The 19,786-nt window shown below is 43.1% G+C and overlaps 1 protein-coding gene across 1 annotated transcript in view; it reads left to right on the forward strand.

Annotated features, from left to right (window-relative positions):
* Nucleotides 1–19,786, forward strand: part of adamts9 (ADAM metallopeptidase with thrombospondin type 1 motif, 9) — a 462,662-nt gene that overhangs the window by 95,067 nt on the left and 347,809 nt on the right. The gene's annotated exons all lie outside the window — the stretch shown is intronic.

Here is a 19,786-nt window from a genome sequence, read left to right on the forward strand (position 1 = left end):
TTAAGGAGCGTCTTGAAGGAGGAAAGAGAGGTAGAGAGGCTAAGAGGTTTAGGCAGGGAGTTCTGGAGCTTGGGGCCTAGGCAATAGAAACAAGGCCACCAATGATTGAGTGATTATAATCAGGGATGCTCAAGAGGGCAGAATTAGAGGAGTGTTGACATCTCAGGGGTTGTGGGGCTGGAGGAGATTACAGAGATAGGAAGGGGTGAGGCCATGGAGGGATTTGAAAATAAGGATGAGAATTTTGAAATAGAGGCATTGCTTAACCGGAAGCCAATGTAGGTCAGTGAACACAGGGGTGATTGGTGAGTGGGACTTGATGCGAGTTAGGACACAGGCAGCCAAGTTTTCAATCACCTCTAGTTTACGTAGGGTAGAATGTGGGAGGCCAACCAGGAGTGCATTGGAATAGTCAAGTCTAAATGTAACAAAGGCATGGATGAGAGCTTCAGCAGCGAATGAGCTGAGGCAAAGGCGGAGACGGATGATGTTACGGAGGTGGAAATAGGTGGTCTTAGTTATGCTGCGGATGTGTGATCGAAAGCTCATTTCAGGTCAAATATGACACCAAGGTTGTGAACAGTCTGGTTCAGCCTCAGACAGGAGTTGGAGAGAGGCATGGAGTCAGTGGCTAGGGAACGGAGTCTGTGGTGGGGACCGCAAACAATGGCTTCGGGCTTCCCAATTTTCAGTTGGAGAAAATTTCTGCTCATCGAGAATGGATTTCGGACAAGCAGTCTGACAATTTAGAGACCGTAGAGGGGTCAAGAGAAGTACTTATGTTGCATTAAATATCCCTATACTTCATCGATAGAAATACCTGCCACTCCCCAGTGTTCTGTCTGGTAATAGGCAGAGAAAATGGCAACAACAGAATGGAAAGACCATGCAATGAGTCTGTAGACTCTGAAATTGATAAAAGGCAAAACAAAACTTTGGAATGATAATATTTTCACCCTCAAACCACAAGTGAAATGTGCTGTTGTTCAAATAGGGATAAACTGTACTCCAGATCTTTTAAAACTAAGACTCTTGTCACATTGTAGATATTATTACAGCTCTTAGTTAATATTAATGGATTCTGCTTTAACAGGGACTTTAAAAGGATAGACTTATCATTTGTGCAACCATCTCACTAAAGTAGCAATGATTTCTATTCGGCTCATGTCTATGACATGTGGTCAGGATGAGATTAACATGTACAAATCCAAGGGTACAAAACTGCATCACACAACTCTGAACTACAACAGTGCTTAGTCAACCATGCTGTCTTTCTAATTGCAATCTTCAGCACTCTGATGGTGGAGCACACCTCCATTATTATTGACAATCTCAGTGGAATTAAGACCCAAATCAAATCCAAGGCCTATTAGTTATGTGGCTCAATAACACCTCAGTTGTAAAACACAGAAGTAGATGGAGGTAACACACATGCAAGGATTTATATCTATGATGCAAAATTAACAGCGGGCATGTGGCTTTTGAAGTGTTATTGAGAAGCCTTCCATTATACCAAATAAGTGCCTGATTATTGTTAATTCTAGCCATTGTTGGCTGGGAATGTTTTCTATGCATGACTCTGAAACAAATGGTAATATCTATTGAAATTTAATGCACAAAAATGTAACATTTTAATTTTCTGATTACTTTAAAGCCCAAAGTGTTGAAGGAAAATAAACCAGCTTACTGATAGTAATTTATAGTATAATTGAAACCAAAACACAACTTGTAGAAACTTCCAGCCAGCCAAAATCTGTAAGAAAACACATCCTTTGGGGATCACATGACCATGTCAACTGGTATGCAGGATTACTGCTGAGCTTCTCAAATCCTGTACAGTAATTACCTTCAATTCACTAATTTAAGGCCAAATTCTCACATCTAACTTTTTCATACTAAACCATAGGAATGTTTGGCACAGAACAAAATAGTTCTCTGCAGGCCTGTGAAACACAAATAATAACAAGAAGAGATTAGAATCAGTGTTGTCAGTACAAGACAGCACTGAGAGTGAAAATTACATAACATAACCATTTCAAGAAGCATCTTGGTCCTCACAGACAGAGGTGACTCCATACAATCAAATTATTGATGATCCGTACACCCATGTATCATTTACTCAGAAATATATTACCGGGAAGGAAATTAAGTTCTCGACCTGAAACAATTGGTGTAATAACAGCATAAGTAAAATTCGCAGAGGTTTGGGTTGACGATTTAAAGAACAGGATCCACTTGTATAATGACTGCTTCAATGGCAGGAGGTCAAGACCACGTGAAATGTTTTTTCTCCACTTTTCTTGGTGATGAGAACCTACCTCTGAAAATTAAAAGTCACAACTTTTGCAAATAAAAATAAATCCTAGCAGATCTCCCGTGGCTTTACTCGCGATGAAGCAGACTAAATAAGAACACAGATGTTTTGCAGGGACTTTGATTACTTCTATTTCTCCCAAAATGTATTACATCTCACTTGTCCACATTAAGTAGTATCTGCCGCCTGTCTGTGGCCCCCCTGAAGTATTTTACAGCCCTCTTTGTTGTTTGCTAAACTTGCATTTTTGTTGTGTTGCCAACAAATTTTGTAATTGTATTCCCTATATTAAGTCCAATTCATCTATACATACTGAGAACAAAAGTCGACTGAGCACTGACTCTCGGGGATACACACTTTTCAACCCTTGCCCAGTCTGAGAAATGCCATTTACAAAACCCATTGCTTCCTGTTGTCAACCAGCTTATCTATTCATGCTGCTACATAATTTCTTATACCAGACGTTGGAATTTTTCAAATAAGACTCTTGCGAGACACCTTATCGAATGCCTTCTGAAAGCCATATACACTACATTTCCTTTATTTATTTGGTTACTTCTGCAAAACAGTCAATATGACTTGCCTTTAACAAAGCTGTGCTGGTTGTTACTGATTACCCTGTGCATTTCTAAATAATTAATTATTTTACTAATGAATTCTAAAAGTTTGTGTACAACTGATGTTTGACTCGCTGATCTACAGTTACTTGGTATATCCTTCTCTCCCTTCTTGAACCAAGGTATTACATTGGCTACTCTCAAGTTCTATAGCACAATTTTCGTAGAAGGAATTATATAGCACCTTTCACCCCCTCAGGATGTCCCAAAGCACTTCACAACTAATTGAGTACTTATGAAGTGTAGTCACTGTTATTATTTAGGGAAACACAGCAATCAATTTGTCCCACAATCAGCAATGATAAATTACCAGATGATTTGTTTTTGATGGTGTGTACATAAAAAACACACAGACACACACACAAATATATACACATAAACATATTACGTTGCATGATAAATATTGGCCAGGACACCACGAAGAACTGCCCTGCTGTTCTGTAAATAGTGCTATGGATCTTTTGCATCCATCTGAGAGCACAGACAGAACCTCAGTTTAACATCTCAGCCAAATGACAGCACCTCTGACAATGCAGCACTCTGTCAATACTGCACTGAAGTGTCAGCCTGGATTATATACTCAGGTTTCTGGAGTTAGGCTTCAAACCCATAGCCTTCTGTCTCAGAAGAGAGAGCGCTACCATTGAGCCAAGGCCAATGTTGATGAGGCTAAGAGTGAATTAGTGAGGGAGCTGAGGAAGAGTTTCAGTTCCAAAATTAATGGAGTAGCATGCTACAGACTCGATAGCTCCACCTCATCCTTGATCTTCACTGCACATCAAATCCAAGAGAAATACAGGGAACAGCACCAACCTCTGTACATGGCCTTATTTGACCTCACAAAGGCCTTCAACACTGTCAACCGTGAGGGATTATGGAGTGTACTCCTCAAATTCCGCTGCCCTCAAAAGTTTGTCATCATCCTCCGCCTGCTTCACAACGACATGCAAGCTGCGATCCTGACCAATGGATCCACCACAGACCGAATTCACGTATGGACCAGGTAAAGCAAGAATGTGTCATCGTACCAATGCTCATCTCGATCTTCCTCGCTGCAATGCTCCGTCTCACCCTCAGTAAGCTCCCCGCTGGAGTGGAGCTAATCTACAGAACAAACAGAAAACTGTTCAAAGTCCGCCGCCAAAGTCCAGATCCAAGGTCGTGCCTTCCTGCCATTGAGTTACAGTATGCAAACAATTCTTGCATCTGCGCACACTCAGAGGTCGAACTCCAAACCATCGTCAGCACCTTCACTGAAGCTTCCGAGAGCAAGGGCCTTACATTAAACATCCGTAAGACAAAGGTCCTCTACCAACCTGCCCCGGCCACACAGTACTGCCCCTCAATTATCAAAATCCACAACAAGGCCTTGGATAACATAATAAGAACATAAGAACATAAGAATTAAGAACAGGAGTAGGCCATCTAGCCCCTCGAGCCTGCTCCGCCATTCAATAAGATCATGGCTGATCTGGTCGTGGACTCAGCTCCACTTACCCGCCCTCTCCCCGTAACCCTTAATTCCCTTATTGCTTAAAATTCTATCTATCTTTGACTTGAAAACATTCAATGAGCCAGTCTCAACTGCTTCCTTGGGCAGAGAATTCCACAGATTCACAACCCTCTGGGAGAAGAAATTCTTTCTCAACTCGGTTTTAAATTGGCTCCTCCGTATTTTGAGGCTGTGCCCCCTAGTTCTAGTCTCCCCGACCAGTGGAAACAACCTCTCTGCATCTATCTTGTCTATCCCTTTCATGATTTTAAATGTTTCTATAAGATCACCCCTCATCCTTCTGAACTCCAAGGAGTAAAGACCCAGTCTACTCAATCTATCATCATAAGTTAACCCCCTCATTTCTCGAATCAGCCTAGTGAATCGTCTCTGTACCCCTTCCAAAGCTAGTATATACTTCCTTAACTAAGGTGACCAAAACTGCACGCAGTACTCCAGGTGCGGCCTTACCAATACCTTATACAGTTGCAGCAACACCTCCCTGCTTTTGTACTCCATCCCTTTCGCAATGAAGGCCAACATTCCATTTGCCTTCCTGATTACCTGCTGCACCTGCAAACTAACCTTTTGGGATTCATGCACAAGAACCCCCAGGTCCCTCTGCACCACAGCATGTTGTAATTTCTCCCCATTCAAATAATATTCCCTTTTACTGTTTTTTTTCCCAAGGTGGATGACCTCACACTTTCCGACATTGTATTCCATCTGCCAAACCTTAGCCCATTCACTTAACCTATCCAAATCTCCTTGTAGCCTCTCTGAGTCCTCTACACAACCCGCTTTCCCACTAATCTTAGTGTCATCTGCAAATTTTGTTGCACTACACTCTGTCCCCTCCTCTAGGTCATCTATGTATATTGTAAACAGTTGTGGTCCCAGCACTGATCCCTGTGGCACACCACTAACCACTGACTTCCAACCGGAAAATAACCCATTTATCCCGACTCTCTGCTTTCTGTTCGGCAGCCAATTCTCTATCCATGCTAATACATTTCCTCTGACTCCGCGTACCTTTATCTTCTGCAGTAACCTTTTGTGTGGCACCTTATCGAATGCCTTTTGGAAATCTAAATACACCACATCCATCGGTACACCTCTATCCACCATGCTCGTTATATCCTCAAAGAATTCCAGTAAGTTAGTTAAACATGATTTCCCTTTCATGAATCCATGCTGCGTCTGCTTGATTGCACTATTCCTATCCAGATGTCCCACTATTTCTTCCTTAATGATAGTTTCAAGCATTTTCCCCACTACAGATGTTAAACTAACTGGCCTATAGTTACCTGCCTTTTGCCTGCCCCCTTTTTGAAACAGAGGCGTTACATTAGCTGCTTCCCAATCCGCTGGTACCTCCCCAGAGTCCAGAGAATTTTGGTAAATTATAACGAATGCATCTGCTATAACTTCCGCCATCTCTTTTAATACCATGGGATGCATTTCATCAGGACCAGGGGACTTGTCTACCTTCAATCCCATTAGTCTGTCCAGCACTACCCCCCTAGTGATAGTGATCATCTCAAGGTCCTCCCTTCCCACATTCCTATGACCAGCAATTTTTGGCATGGTTTTTGTGTCTTCCACTGTGAAGACCGAAGCAAAATAATTGTTTAAGGTCTCAGCCATTTCCACATTTCCCATTATTAAATCCCCCTTCTCATCTTCTAAGGGACCAACATTTACTTTAGTCACTCTTTTCCATTTTATATATCTGTAAAAGCTTTTACTATCTGTTTTTATGTTTTGCGCAAGTTTACCTTCGTAATCTATCTTCCCTTTCTTTATTGCTTTTTTAGTCATTCTTTGCTATTGCTTAAAATCTTCCCAATCCTCTAGTTTCCCACTAACCTTGGCCACCTTATACGCATTGGTCTTTGATTTGATACTTTCCTTTATTTCCTTGGTTATCCACGGCTGGTTATCTCTTCTCTTGCCGCCCTTCTTTTTCACTGGAATATATTTTTGTTGCGCATTATGAAAGAGCTCCTTAAAAGTCCTCCACTGTTCCTCAATTGTGCCACCGTTTAGTCCTTGTTTCCAGTCTACTTTAGCCAACTCTGCCCTCATCCCACTGTAGTCCCCTTTGTTTAAGCATAGTACTTTAAACATGGACCATTTCCCATACCTCGGGATCCTACTGTCAACAAGGGCAGACGTTGATGACGAAGTCCAACACTGCCTTCAGTGTGCCAGTCCAGCCTTCAGTCACCTGAGGAAGAAAGTGTTTGAAGACCAGGACCTCAAACCCGGCACCAAGCTCATGGGCTACAGAGCAATAGTGATACCCACCCTCTTATATGCTTCAAAGACATGAACCGTGTACAGCAGGCACCTCAAAGCACTGGAGAAGTACCACCAAAGCTGCCTCCGCAAGATCCTGCAAATCCATTGGCAGGATAGGCGCACCAACGTCAGTGTTCTCGCTCAAGCCAACATCCCCAGCATTGAAGCATTGACCATGCTCGACCAGCTCCGATGGACGGGTCACATTGCCTGCATGCCCGATATGAGAGCTCTGACACGACAAGCGAGCCCCAGGTAGGCAGAGGAAACGCTTCAGGGACACCCTCAAAGCCTCCTTGAAAAAGTGCAACATCCCCACAGACACCTGGGAATCCCTGACCCAAGACCGCTCAAAGTGGAGGAGAAGCATCCGGGAAAGTACCGAACACCTCGAGTCTCTTCGCCGGGAGCAAGCGGAAGCCAAGTACAAACAACGGAAGGAGCACACGTCAACCCACCCATCCCTCCAACCACCGTCTGCCCCACCTGTGACAGAAACTGTAGGTCCCGCATTGGACTCACCTGAGAACTCATTTTTAGCGTGGAAGCAAGTCATCCTCGATTCCGAGGGACTGTCTTAAGAAAAAGAAGCTCTATCTCATTTATCATGAGGATAAATATTTTTGATTTTAACTGAACTTCTTTGTGCTGGGAGCTTCTTATTCCATGAATCTGAAACAGGACTCTGTTGACATGTAAATAGAACTAAAAGTGTCCATATTGCTTGAGAGGATAGTAGTGTGTTAATTACCTTGCACCAAGCATTACTCTCTGAACCACAAATGCAATTTGGCAGTCATGTTAGCTTCTGCCTTGATTTAAAAAAAATGTATTCTGTGCTTGTAAACATGAAGGATATTTGTGGTGGAAAATTGAGTACTTCTTTACTCTTGGCATCCCCTAGCAGCATTGAGCATTCCCAGGCCAGATATAGCATGGCTTGTTGGAGATCAAAACACACTTTATGCTGTATTAATAATGTATCATAACTCCCACGAGAGAAGAGTGCCCTCTAGTGCATCAACATGACATTTCAGTTTATTGCACCAGCCACGCTCACTGAATCTCTTATGACTTTGTCAACTTTGTGCCAGTTTATGTTTTATGGATGTCTTAATGCGCTTTATAGCCAATGAAGTACTTTTTGAAGTGTAGTCACTGTTGTAATGTGGGAAACGCGGCAGCCAATTAGTGCACAGCAAGCTCTCACAAACAGCAATGTGATAATGACGAGATAATCTGTTTCTGTTATATTAATTGAGGGATAAATAATTGGCCAGGACACCGGGGATAACTCCCCTGCTCTTCTTCGAAATAGTGCTACAGGATCTTTTACGTCCAGCTGAGAGAGCAGATGGGGCCTCAGTTTAACATCTCACCCAAGTCTCTGACAGTGTAGCACCCCCTTAGCACTGCACTGGCGTGTTGGCCTAGATTGTCATTGGCTATATTGGGTTCCGCAGTTTTTGCATATGTATTAAATTGTTATATACAGGTTTATTATATTTTCAGGATGTGATGATAGAAATAACTAATTTTACCAGGTTAACTGTTAAAGCTTATTATATGAGATTAGGCCAAGTGTAGGGAGGACACTACTGGCTGGAGCATTTTTTTTGTATAAGTGAAATTTAAAAAGATGGGGACAATTAAAAAGGAGTGTCACATTGGTGCGGGGGGAGGGGGTATTCTGAAACCCTTTAGAAAGGCTCAAAAAGCATCTCAACCCATTAACAATTCTTGCCCAGGCTGAAAGGTCAGGGGATTAAGGCAAAGGAAGCCTCTTGTGCAAGCTGGGGGCAGCACCTGACTGGTTCTGTCACTTGCTATGTCAGCCCTAAGGTGCATGTTAGCACAGTGGTTCTCAAACTTTGAAGGACCCTTTTTCAAATATATTAGCAATCACGGACCACCCCATCTAAATTATAATACTTTGGGCTCAATTTTCCCCAGTAATCTGCGGCGTTTGTTTGGCGTGCGCCGTTTTTTTTGGAGTAAATTAAAATCTCCATGTTTCCCCAAAGTTTCTATGCCAATGTTACGATTTTTTTAAGGATTTTTTTGCATCATGATGTCTGATGTCCGCACCAGTTTTTCAGATTTAAGCGTGTTTGGCCAACTTACATTTTTCCAAGGACGGCGTATGTGACCAGTCTCAAAAAACCTTCTGGGCACTTAAGAAAAACCAACGCACATTAAAAATATCGGTGCAGAAAGACGCCATTGTTTTTAGGTGAAGTTTTGGAGGGAGTCAAGAAGGCAAAGAATATACATCATGAAGCTTAATTTTTTTCAAAGTCAAAAGGGAGAAAATGGAAGTCTAATGCAATTCTTTAATTTTAGATTTTTTTCAAAGTACCACGCCACCATCGAACGTCTCCTCACTGGGCTCGAGGGTCGGAGTGTCAGCCAGCAGAATCGCTCCCTCGCCCAGACACAGGGGCTCGGGGCTCGGCTTCTGAAGAAGCCCAGGAGGAGTGGGGTGGGGTGGAATCCAAACTAAAGGGATGAGTACCCTTAGGCTATACAGCAGCTTCAAAACAAACCCGGGAGTAGGGATGCCCCTACGCATAACCCGGACGGAAACTGACTGGGAATACATGTCGCACATTGCGACGCGCAGCATAACAGAGAGGCTCATTGGCATATTGAAGCAGCGTTTCCAATGTCTGGATCATTCTGGAGGCTACTTGCAATAATTCCCTGAGATTGTTGATCAGTTCACTGTTGTGTGCTGCATAACTTAGCCATCATGAGGCAGCAGCAGCTGGTAGTAGAAGACCCACCTGATGTGAGAGTGGCTGATGATGAGGAGGAAGATGCAGATGACGAGGAGGAGGAGGACGAGGAAGCCATGCAAACTACCTGGACCCATTAACGATTGCTCGAGTCTTGCGCAGCAGCTCATCCCTGAACGCTTTGCTGCCTGAAGGCTCAGTGGCAACTATTCCAAACGGACCATGTTTACCTGTTCTGTAATGCTGTGTTGTGTTAATGGAACAAATAATGGAAATGATTCTTCTTTCATTTAAAAAGTTGTGTTAATAATGGAATAATTAATGGAAATGATTCAGTTCTAATTTAAAATATATTTTATTCAAAAGTTTAACACTTGCTTGTAGTTAACTTAACATTAATAAAAAAATTCTTGTATCAAACTTTAAAGTTTTCAGTTAAGATCACTTAAAAACTTTTAAACTTGTAAATTTACATCACTTACAAAAAAACTTTTAATTTGAGAATAGTTACAACAGTAACAACAATAATAATAACAACAGCAACAACAATAGTAGCAAAGAAAGGCTGCACCTTTTGATTTCTATGTTTCTATAATGGGGTACTGAAGTTGCATGTTCAGCCATGAACTCATTGAATGGCGGTGCAGGCTAGAAGGGCCGAATGGCCTACTCCTGCACCTATTTTCTATGTTTCTATTCCGTCAATGGCCACAGGGTCTGAGCGTGTTCCCTTATTGCAGGAGCTACTTCCAACATTCCCTCCCTCATGTTCCCCGACAGTGTCTCAACTACCTGCAACATTCCCTCCCTCATGTTCACCGACAGTGTATCAGCTAGCTGCGACATTCCATCCCTAATATGCCGGGACAGTGTTGCCATTTCTCGTGAGAGTGTTGTTACTTCTCCCGACAGTCCCGATACCTCATCACCCACCCCACTGATGGTGTCCAGGAGTGATCGCATAAGGTCAGTGCTCTCCGCACTCATTGCCATCATCTGAACCACATCTGTTAAATCCTTCACTTAAGGAGAGCGCTGTCGAGCTCTCCTTCCCCTCCTCACCCTGGGTGTGGCTCGCTGCATCCAACTGGCAGCCTGAGACTGTGCGAAACAATGGAATGTCCCAACACTCGTACTACTCAGGAAAGGGGTTGGCACCTCAATGGGCGGCATCAGCACCTCCTCCAGAGTGAGTACAACAGTGGGGGCTTCATCCTTCCGCTCCCCCTACCCCTCCCCCTCCCCCTCACCCCCATGCTCTTGGTCTGGAAGGTGGGATTGGAAGATGTTCTCCTCTTCAGGCTCTTCGTGTCTGAATCATCTTCTGCATCAGCTTCAGCCTCGTTAGGGTTGGCCTCAAGTTCTGCAAAATATAACAGAACAGACAAATGGTCAGCAGCAGAGGAGGGGGCAGGATGGCATGAGTAGGCTCACACAGCGCAGGCAGCAGGCTGATTTGAAGGACCACGATGAATGACAGCACACTGCATCAACCGAAGCGTAGCTGACGGAGACATCCCCATAAACCGAAGCATGGCTAGCCCACATAATACTTAACATTTAGCAAAGCCAAGCTGTGGAATTTGCAGGACTTACCCTCTCCCTCGAGTGTGGGTCCAGCTTGTGCAGTAATGGTTGCTTTTCTCCAGGCAGGACCCATCAAAGCAGCGACCCTCTCTTCCAAGGGTGTCAGTGGGTGCAGATTTGCCGGGCCTCCTCCTGTTCGAGTTCTTTCCCTTTTGTTATGTGCCACCTTCCTCTGCAAAGCTGAAAATATAGCTTTTTAGAGAGGATGTCTTTCTGCTGGGTGGGACATACACAGATGGTCACATTTACAATTGCAATTCCATTGAATGAATGAAAATATTACTTACACTAACTACTTGACCAAGGTCCTACCATTTATTTTTGCACTGGCCTCCAGACCTCGGGGCAGTGCCCGTTGCACGGTAATCTTCTGCAAGTTGGTTCCAGTGTTTCTTCATTTCTTTTGGTGAAACTTTTATGTGACCTCTGCTGGTGTCCAGCTCGTGCCATCTGACCTCAATCACAGTAACTAGTGCCTCCACTTCGTCCTGTGAGAAATTCTTGGTCCTTGAGCCGTGTTGCATATTGCAGCTACGATTTTTTTTCCACTGAGAATTAAAGTTCTCACACACAACTGGCTCTTTAAAAATGGCTGAATGCAGACTGGGAGGTGTACTGGGCATGCGTGCCCATAGCAGTCACGTAAAAAACTTCATTTTTTTTTTTCCGCACATGTGCAGAAGGTGTGGGCATCCTTTTTTCGGCGTAGGCATTAGGCTCCACCCCCCAAAGTTAAAGGACAGTCTGCGCGACACCAATTTCAAAAATTAGAATGGGGAAACTTTCAAGTTTTTTTTTGCCGTAGTCGGGCCCCCAAAAAATGGCTGAACTCTTGAAATACGCAAAAAAAACGGCATTGGGGAAAATTGAGCCCTTTATAATACTCATATCAAAGTGCTGCGTGTAAAGAGTGTTTTAATAATGCTTCAAAGAAAACAGTTATTTCCTGACAGATATCAGTGAGGTGGGTGTGGCTGCTTCTCACTGCAGTCTGTTTATCCTTGGTGTGATGTTTGACAATTTATTCAAAACTGCACCTACTGTCCACTTTCCTACATTCATTTTTATGTACCGTCCTAAAAACTAGTGCTCATCTATGGAATTTAATTACAAACTTTAAAAAAAATATAATTTGAAATTAGCAATGCTAAAGAGCTAAGGAAGTGAAATTAAAAAGAACTCAATACAAGAAAAAAACCTCCCAAAACATAACGGCTGCTTGAGTGATTGGAATCATCTGCTTCACACCCGGTCCATCGACATCCACATCAAACTAACGTGTTCTTTTTGTGGTCATGGTGCTCCCAGCGGGTCAGGAACAAGTCCTTGCATTTCCAGCTCTCAGCCAGTCCACAACCTGCCGTCTCCAGCCAGTGACACACAAACCCAAACTCTCCTCTCCCCTCCCCGCAAAAAAACAACAACTGGGCAACCTGGCGGGCCCCAGGTCTCCAACAGACCCGCTCCCTCCACCACGCAACCTTTCCAAAACTTTCCGGCACATAAATCAATGCTGCCGCGGTAACGGGAAATTTGGCTCGATTCGGCTCAGTGACAGTTTCAACTCGCCGGCGTTAATGATCAAAGATTATCCCCGTGCAACTGGTTCGGGAAAAGTTTTGCGCAACAAATATTACCACATTGTTTCGCGGACCCCCTAGAAAGTCTCTACGGTCCCCCTGGAGTCTTGGACCCCAATTTGGGAATTGCTGTGTTGGCAGCAGGTGTCCTTGCAGCAGATGACACACATTTGCATCTAGCTCTTCTTCTTAGGCAGTCCCTCAGAGTCGAGGATGACTTGCTTCCATACTATTATGAGTTCTCAGGTGACTAATGAGGCCAATGTGGGACCTACAGTCTCTGTCGCAGTTGGGGCAGATGGTGGTTGGAGGGTGGGGTGCTCGGGTTATCGTGCGCTCCTTCCGCTGTTTACGTTTGGCTTCCGCATGCTCCCGGCGAAGAGACTCGAGGTGTTCGGCGCCTTCCCAGATGTTTCGCCTTCACTTTGAGTGCTCTTGGGCCAGGGATTCCCAGGCGTCGGTGGGGATGTCGCACTTTTTCAAGGAGGCTTTGAGGGCGTTTTCTCTGCCCACCTGGGACTCGCTTGCCACGTCGGAGCTCTGAGTAGAGCGCTTGCCTTGGGAGTCTAGCGTCGGGCATGCGGTGTCCTTGCAGCAGATGACACAACTTTGCATCCAGTTACACTAATCCTGACCATGTGAAGACACTTCCTTACAAAATCTATCAGGTGGCGGCTACAGTGCATGAAAATATAATTGGTGATATCTTGGCAGAGGTGACCAAACAAGCTTTGTTGATTACTGATCAATTTGGGATACTTTAGTTCATTCAGTGTCATGATATGCTTCTGAAGAATCATCCAGCATAATGTTTAGTCAGATCTGCTGTTGCTATTTACCTTGAGAGAATAGGCCTCCTATTGATCCACTCGTGTGTCAAAGCAAGGTCATACCATCACTGTTTGCAAAAGTGGGTGTGCAGATACCAGCAGGTGGGCACAGAGACAACTTTATGCATCACAGTCAGTCTGCCATCCCTTTTATGCACTCTTATTATTTTCACAGCAGCTCACATCAGGGATTCCCTTTGCCAAGTCCATTCATGGCTGTAATGTTACTTGAGGGGAAAAGTAAAACCATTAGTAGAAAGGCTAATGACAATCTATGTGCATGAGAAAACAAAATACAGGGCAGAAATTACGTAAAAAAGCAAAAGTAGATTTCTTTTTGGTCTTTCAAATGTTCTTTCCGGCACTGCTCATTGCTTGGCAATCCTGGCCATTCAGTTATATTGGGCATTGATGTCACAATATTGAAAAAAGGTATGGAAGGCCTCAGAAGGACGTTCCTACATCATTAACATGTTGGATTTGAACACTAAGCTCCCACCCTTATCCACAATGTTGTTGGAAGTGTGCTTCTAGCACTATTAATGGATGGAGACCCAGGTTACTGGTTCTCAGCCCCGTCATCCTCAGCCTAATGCCCCAGAAACAGAGGAGCAAGTTGAGGAAAATCAGGGATAATGCCTCTTATAAATTTTTCCCATTGGTCTTTGACCTTACATGGGAGATAACTATTAAAAGACCGAGGAACATTATGCTTAAAAATGAATCTTTCTGTCACCATTGCCAGTTTTTTGAGAACTTATTTCTGTTTCTTTAACTGAAATATATTTATCCAAATTTAAAAATGTTTTTTAGAAGTATTTAATATATAATTAATAATGTTTAAGAATGTATTACTATATGTATAATGACAATGAATTGAGTCTATTCATAAGACCTGGCAATTTAAAGAATTATTAAATCTATTTTATAATTAAAACACATGGGGGCTGAAATTGCCCAGCATTGGATTTGCAGTGCATAATTTGAATTAGTGGGTAGAGTTGCACTGGCACGGATTTTCACTCTTTTACAGAAAAAAATGGTGGGGACAGTAACCATGCTTCTATCGGCGCTCGTAGAACGCAATGCCTAGCACTGTGCTACTCACATCAGCGTGTCGGTGTTGACGTCAGCGTGTTGCTGACGCGCCATGTCACAGCGTCCCTCCTCTTCTCTCAAAGGGGAGGGCCGCTACGATCTGAGCAGCAATTTCAGTGCCGCCCACCGGGCCACCAGGGAGGGTGGAGGCCGAACCAGCGGCTGTCATTGTCGGGCCGACTGATAAGGTCAGCCGACACAAAAAAGATGGCGGCCACCGCCGTGGCACTTGCCCTTTAAGGGTGGCCGGAGAGCCACAGCGACCACACCTTCTTGTGCCTAGAAGCTGTCGGTGGCATCACCCTGCGCAGACTTCGCTCCTGTGGGGAAATTTCCCCCGCCGGGCGATTAGGTGTCGGCATGCACGGCGATGACATCATAGCTGTGGCGCAGCACAAACCCCTTTTCACTGGCAGAGCCCCGAGGGCAATTCCGGGGGGAGAGCTCTGTGCACAGCGCCTGGGCGAAAACCCTTTGGCGCACTGTTATATTTTCAGTAACTCACAGACACACACAGAGTCTTAAGATGGCAGAACATTTCCAGAACTCACCAGTCAGGTGACCTGTTCCCTTTCTTTATTATAAACAGCACTGGCTGCAATGCCACAGGGGTCCACAGGTGGAGCTATATATATTACACTTCTCCCTCCTTAATAAAGAAGTAATTATAACAAAATAATCATCTTGCATAACTTGCATGGTTATACATAACAAAAGATATGGACTTATTTTGCCATATTTAGAAATCAAGCTTAACCACTTGTTTTCTGTTTTGAAGAGGATACCTTCGCTCCCAAACAGAACCTTCCAAACATGGTGTTGAATTTAAACTCATTCGAGGCTGATCCTGAGGAAAGGTTTCCTCCAAGGGATGCCCTTGATTTCCATTTAAAGTCTCTCTAACTTCAGACTGTTTGTCTGCCTGACTCGGACTCAGACTTAATTTCTCACTTTCTCTTGGATTGTTTCCAGTACATTGGATGTAGGATTTGCTACTGGTGTATCAAAACTATCTGCTGAGTCAGAAATAATTGAATCATTCCTACCACCAACTACTTTCACTTCTGTAGGTAAAATATGATCAATGTAAACAAATCTAACCTGTCCATGATCAAACATCTTGACCAAACATGTGCGAGGACCACATATCTTCACCACTCTTCCTGGTAACCACTTTAACCATTTATGATGATGGTTTTTCACTCTCACCTTCTGATTTAATTTCACAGTTTTGCACGCAGTTACTTACTCTCTTTTACTCTACCTCTATCATGATTCTCTTTCTGTCTTAATCGTATCTCTTCTACGGACTGTGCCAAGTTTGGGTTTAACAACGAGAATCTGGTTCATGGCTGTCGTTTGAGAAACAACTCTGTTGGTGTTCTACCAATAGTTGTGTGAGGAGTATTACGATACGTAATTAGAAAATTAGCCAATTTGTGGTCCAATGACAGCTGTCGTTTCTTTGGATTTGGATCCAACATCTGTTTGATGAGGGCATGTTATACAATTTGTATTGTGCGCTTTGCTGCACCATTCGACGCAGGGTGGTATGGTGGAACCTTGGTATGTTTCACACCATTTTTGCTTGTCAACTGTACAAATTCTTCTGAATGAAATTGTGGTCCATTCTCAGAAACAATTTCTTCTGGGAGGCCAAATGAAGAAAATAATCTTTGTAAAATGTCTAATGTTTTACTTGTTATTTTCCACATTGGAAACACCTCAAACCACTTCGAATGGCTATCAATCACAATGAATAATTGTTGTCCTTCTAGCTCAGCAAAATCGATATGTAGCCCCTGGGAGGCCATTTCCATGGTTGTAATGGTACTGATGGTGGTTGCTTGCTTACTGATTGACATGTCGTACACTGACTCACGATGTACTCTATATCTTTATCAAGACCTGGCCACCATAAGTAACTGCGTGCAAAACTCTTGGTCAAACACATTCCCAGGTGCTGGTCATGGAGGTCTCCTAATAATTTGGACCTGAATTTATTTAGTATAACCACTCTTACACCCCACATCTATATTGACTGATAACTCATTCCTACAAATGAAGAATGGATGAATATCTTTGCCCATTACCTGGTTTGGCCAGCAATTTGCAATATAATCATACACCTTTGACATAGCTGGGTCATGTTTGGTTGCTCTACCAATCTCTTCAGCTGTCACTGGCAGTTCATCAATGTATAAAAAATAGAACACTTCTTCCCTATCGGGTGTAACTTGTGATGGGGAAGGCAATCTTGACATAGCATCAGTGTTACTGTGATCAGCTGATCATCTGTATTCAATATCATATGTATATGCTGAAAAAATTAAAGCCTATCTCTGCATTCGGGCTGCAGCTAATGTTGGAACTGGGGACTTTGGATGGAGGATTGCTGTCAGGGGCTTATGGTCTGTAACGATGGTAAACTTACAACCATACAAGTATTTGTGGAACTTCTTGACCCCAAAAATTAATGCCAAAGCTTCCCTTTCAATTTGCGCATAATTACAGTTACTGGCACTGAGAGTGCATGAAGCAAAAGCAATTGGTCTCTCCTCCCTACTACTTGATACATGAGAGATCACTGCCCCAACTCCATACAGAGAGGCATCACATGCTAGCTTGATCTCCTTAGATATGTCATAGTGAACTAACATGGTGCTCTCCACCAATTTGTTTTTACACTCCTTAAATGCTGTACCACATTCTTGTGACCACTTCCAATGGACCTGTTTTTTTCAATAGTTCATTCAGTAGATGTAATACTGTAGGCAAATTTGGTAGGAACTTCCCATAATAGTTCAAAAGACCCAAAAATGATCAAAGTTCAGTGACATTCTTGGGAATGGGTGCATTTCTGATTGCGTCCAGCTTTCCCTCGGTTGGATGTAAACCATCTTTGTCTACTCTGTACCTTAAGTACTCCACTGAGTTTTGAAATAACTCACACTTGCGAGCAGACACTCATACTCTGTGCTTCTCTAGCCATTTGAGGACTTCATTCAGTAAGTTATTATGAATTTGCCTATTTGGTGCTGAAATTAGTATGTCATCAAAATAACATAGTACCCCTTCAATACCTTGCAAAATCTGGTTCATCATCCATTCGAATATGACGGGGGCGGAAGACACTCCAAATGGTAGCCTATTACTGTAAATTGATATAGGCCTAGATGAATATTTATAGTCATGCATGACTTGGACTCTTCATCTAGTTCAAGCTGTAAGTAGGCATTCGTAAGATCCAACTTTGAGAAGATCTGACCACCTGTCAGTGTTGTCAACAATCTTCTACATTTGGCAATGTATTGGGGACATTACCCTCTAGAACCTAGTTTACGGTTACTTTATAATCACCACACAATCTTACTTTACCATCGGACTTAGGTACAACAACAATGGGTGTAGCCCAATTACATAGATCTATCAGAGATAATGTTCTCAGTCTCTAGTCTTTTGAGTTCTTGCTCAACTTTCTCCTCGAGTGCATATAGTATGGAACGTGGCTTGCAGTAAACCGATCTAGTGTCCTTCTGTACCTTGACACTCACCTTGAAACCTTGGATCGGACTGCCTGTTTCACAGAACACCTTCGGATAATTCTTGATGACATCATCCTTGATGCAATTCCTTTCAACATGAAAAATCTCACTCCAATCCAATCCAGCTTCAGTGATCCCAACCAATTTCTTCCTAGTAAGGCAGTCATGCCACTACTAATAGAGGCAAGCTCTGAAATTGCTCCTTGTATTTCACCGGTACAGTGATACGACCGACCACAGGAATGTTCTCTCTCGAGAAACAATGCTCGGTCCTGAAAGTTTCCGAAATTACTGTGAATAGATAGCTTTTTTAAAGCTACAATGTACTCACTGATATTTTCTTCGGTTAACTGATCTCGTATTCCGAAATTATAACTTTCAGCAAATTTCAGGGGCTCAGGGCTATAGTGCTGTTCTGCTTAAGAGTTGTGTCCTTTGGATTGACAGGCACAAGCACATTTTTCAAGTTTTCATACACTTCGGGCCCTGCTTCAGTTAAGATAATCACCCATTGTCGTTCTAACACCACACAGTTAAGGTTTTCATTATTGGGGACTTCGATGATATTATTTGTGGTGAAAAACATTTCTAGCCACTCCACATACACTCCGAAACTTTCACGGTCACGTTGAAACTCCCCCAAAGGCTCTATTATTCCCATAGGCATGGCCATCTAGACTCTGGCAGTTCAAACAAGTATGCATATAATTTACCTTGGATTTGTAGCTGTTAATCAAAACAGAGTAACTCTCAAAGTCTCTCTGCCGGTTGGCTGAATCCTCCACCAACAAATGTTTCAGCTGTTTTTTCCCAATAAACCCATCTTCGTCGCCATTGTTATATTTTCAGTAACTCACAGACACACACACAAGATGGCAGAACATTTCCAGAACTCACCAGTCGGGTGACCTGTTCCTTTTCTTTATTATAAACAGCACCGGCTGCAGTGCCACTGGAGTCCACAGGTGGACCTATATATATTACATACACCCTAATCGACGGCCATCACTGCTAACTGGCCCTGCACAAAGGGGCAGTTTCGGCCCCATGATCTAGTAGTGAAGCAAATCATTTGTTCTGATAATTTAGTTTGACTGAATAAGCTGTTTATTTTCATAAATAGTTCTTGTTGCTGCTGCAACTGTCTAGCACTAAGAAAATTAACTGAGGCAAGAACAGCTAAATTAGCCTTGCTTTCATGTTACAATACTTTTATTTTTGTTTCAGATGCCCTTATTAAAACAATCAATCATTTTTATTTATGTGCTGTTCACTAAATATATTCAAAAGGGAGTTAGATGAAGTCCTTACTACTCGGGGGATCAAGGGTTATGGCGAGAAAGCAGGAAGGGGGTACTGAAGTTTCATGTTCAGCCATGAACTCATTGAATGGCGGTGCAGGCTAGAAGGGCTGAATGGCCTGCTCCTGCACCTATTTTCTATGTTTCTATCTATGTTTCTATGTTGATCTTGCCCGTGCTGTAGCAATTCAAAGAATCCAAGCTTTTCATAGGGACTGATTGACCTGGGAGGGGGGGTCATTGAGGAGTCAACAGAAGAAAGACACTTGGGGATTTATGCAAGTTCAAAAATAATGCTTCATGCCTCCCTCTCCAAAGTACACATTCATTCATACATCCTGGTGTCTAAGGTTTGGGAAGTGGAGAAACCAGTTGGAACA

Source organism: Pristiophorus japonicus, chromosome 12, assembly GCF_044704955.1.
Source record: "Pristiophorus japonicus isolate sPriJap1 chromosome 12, sPriJap1.hap1, whole genome shotgun sequence".
Lineage (NCBI taxonomy): Eukaryota > Metazoa > Chordata > Chondrichthyes > Pristiophoridae > Pristiophorus > Pristiophorus japonicus.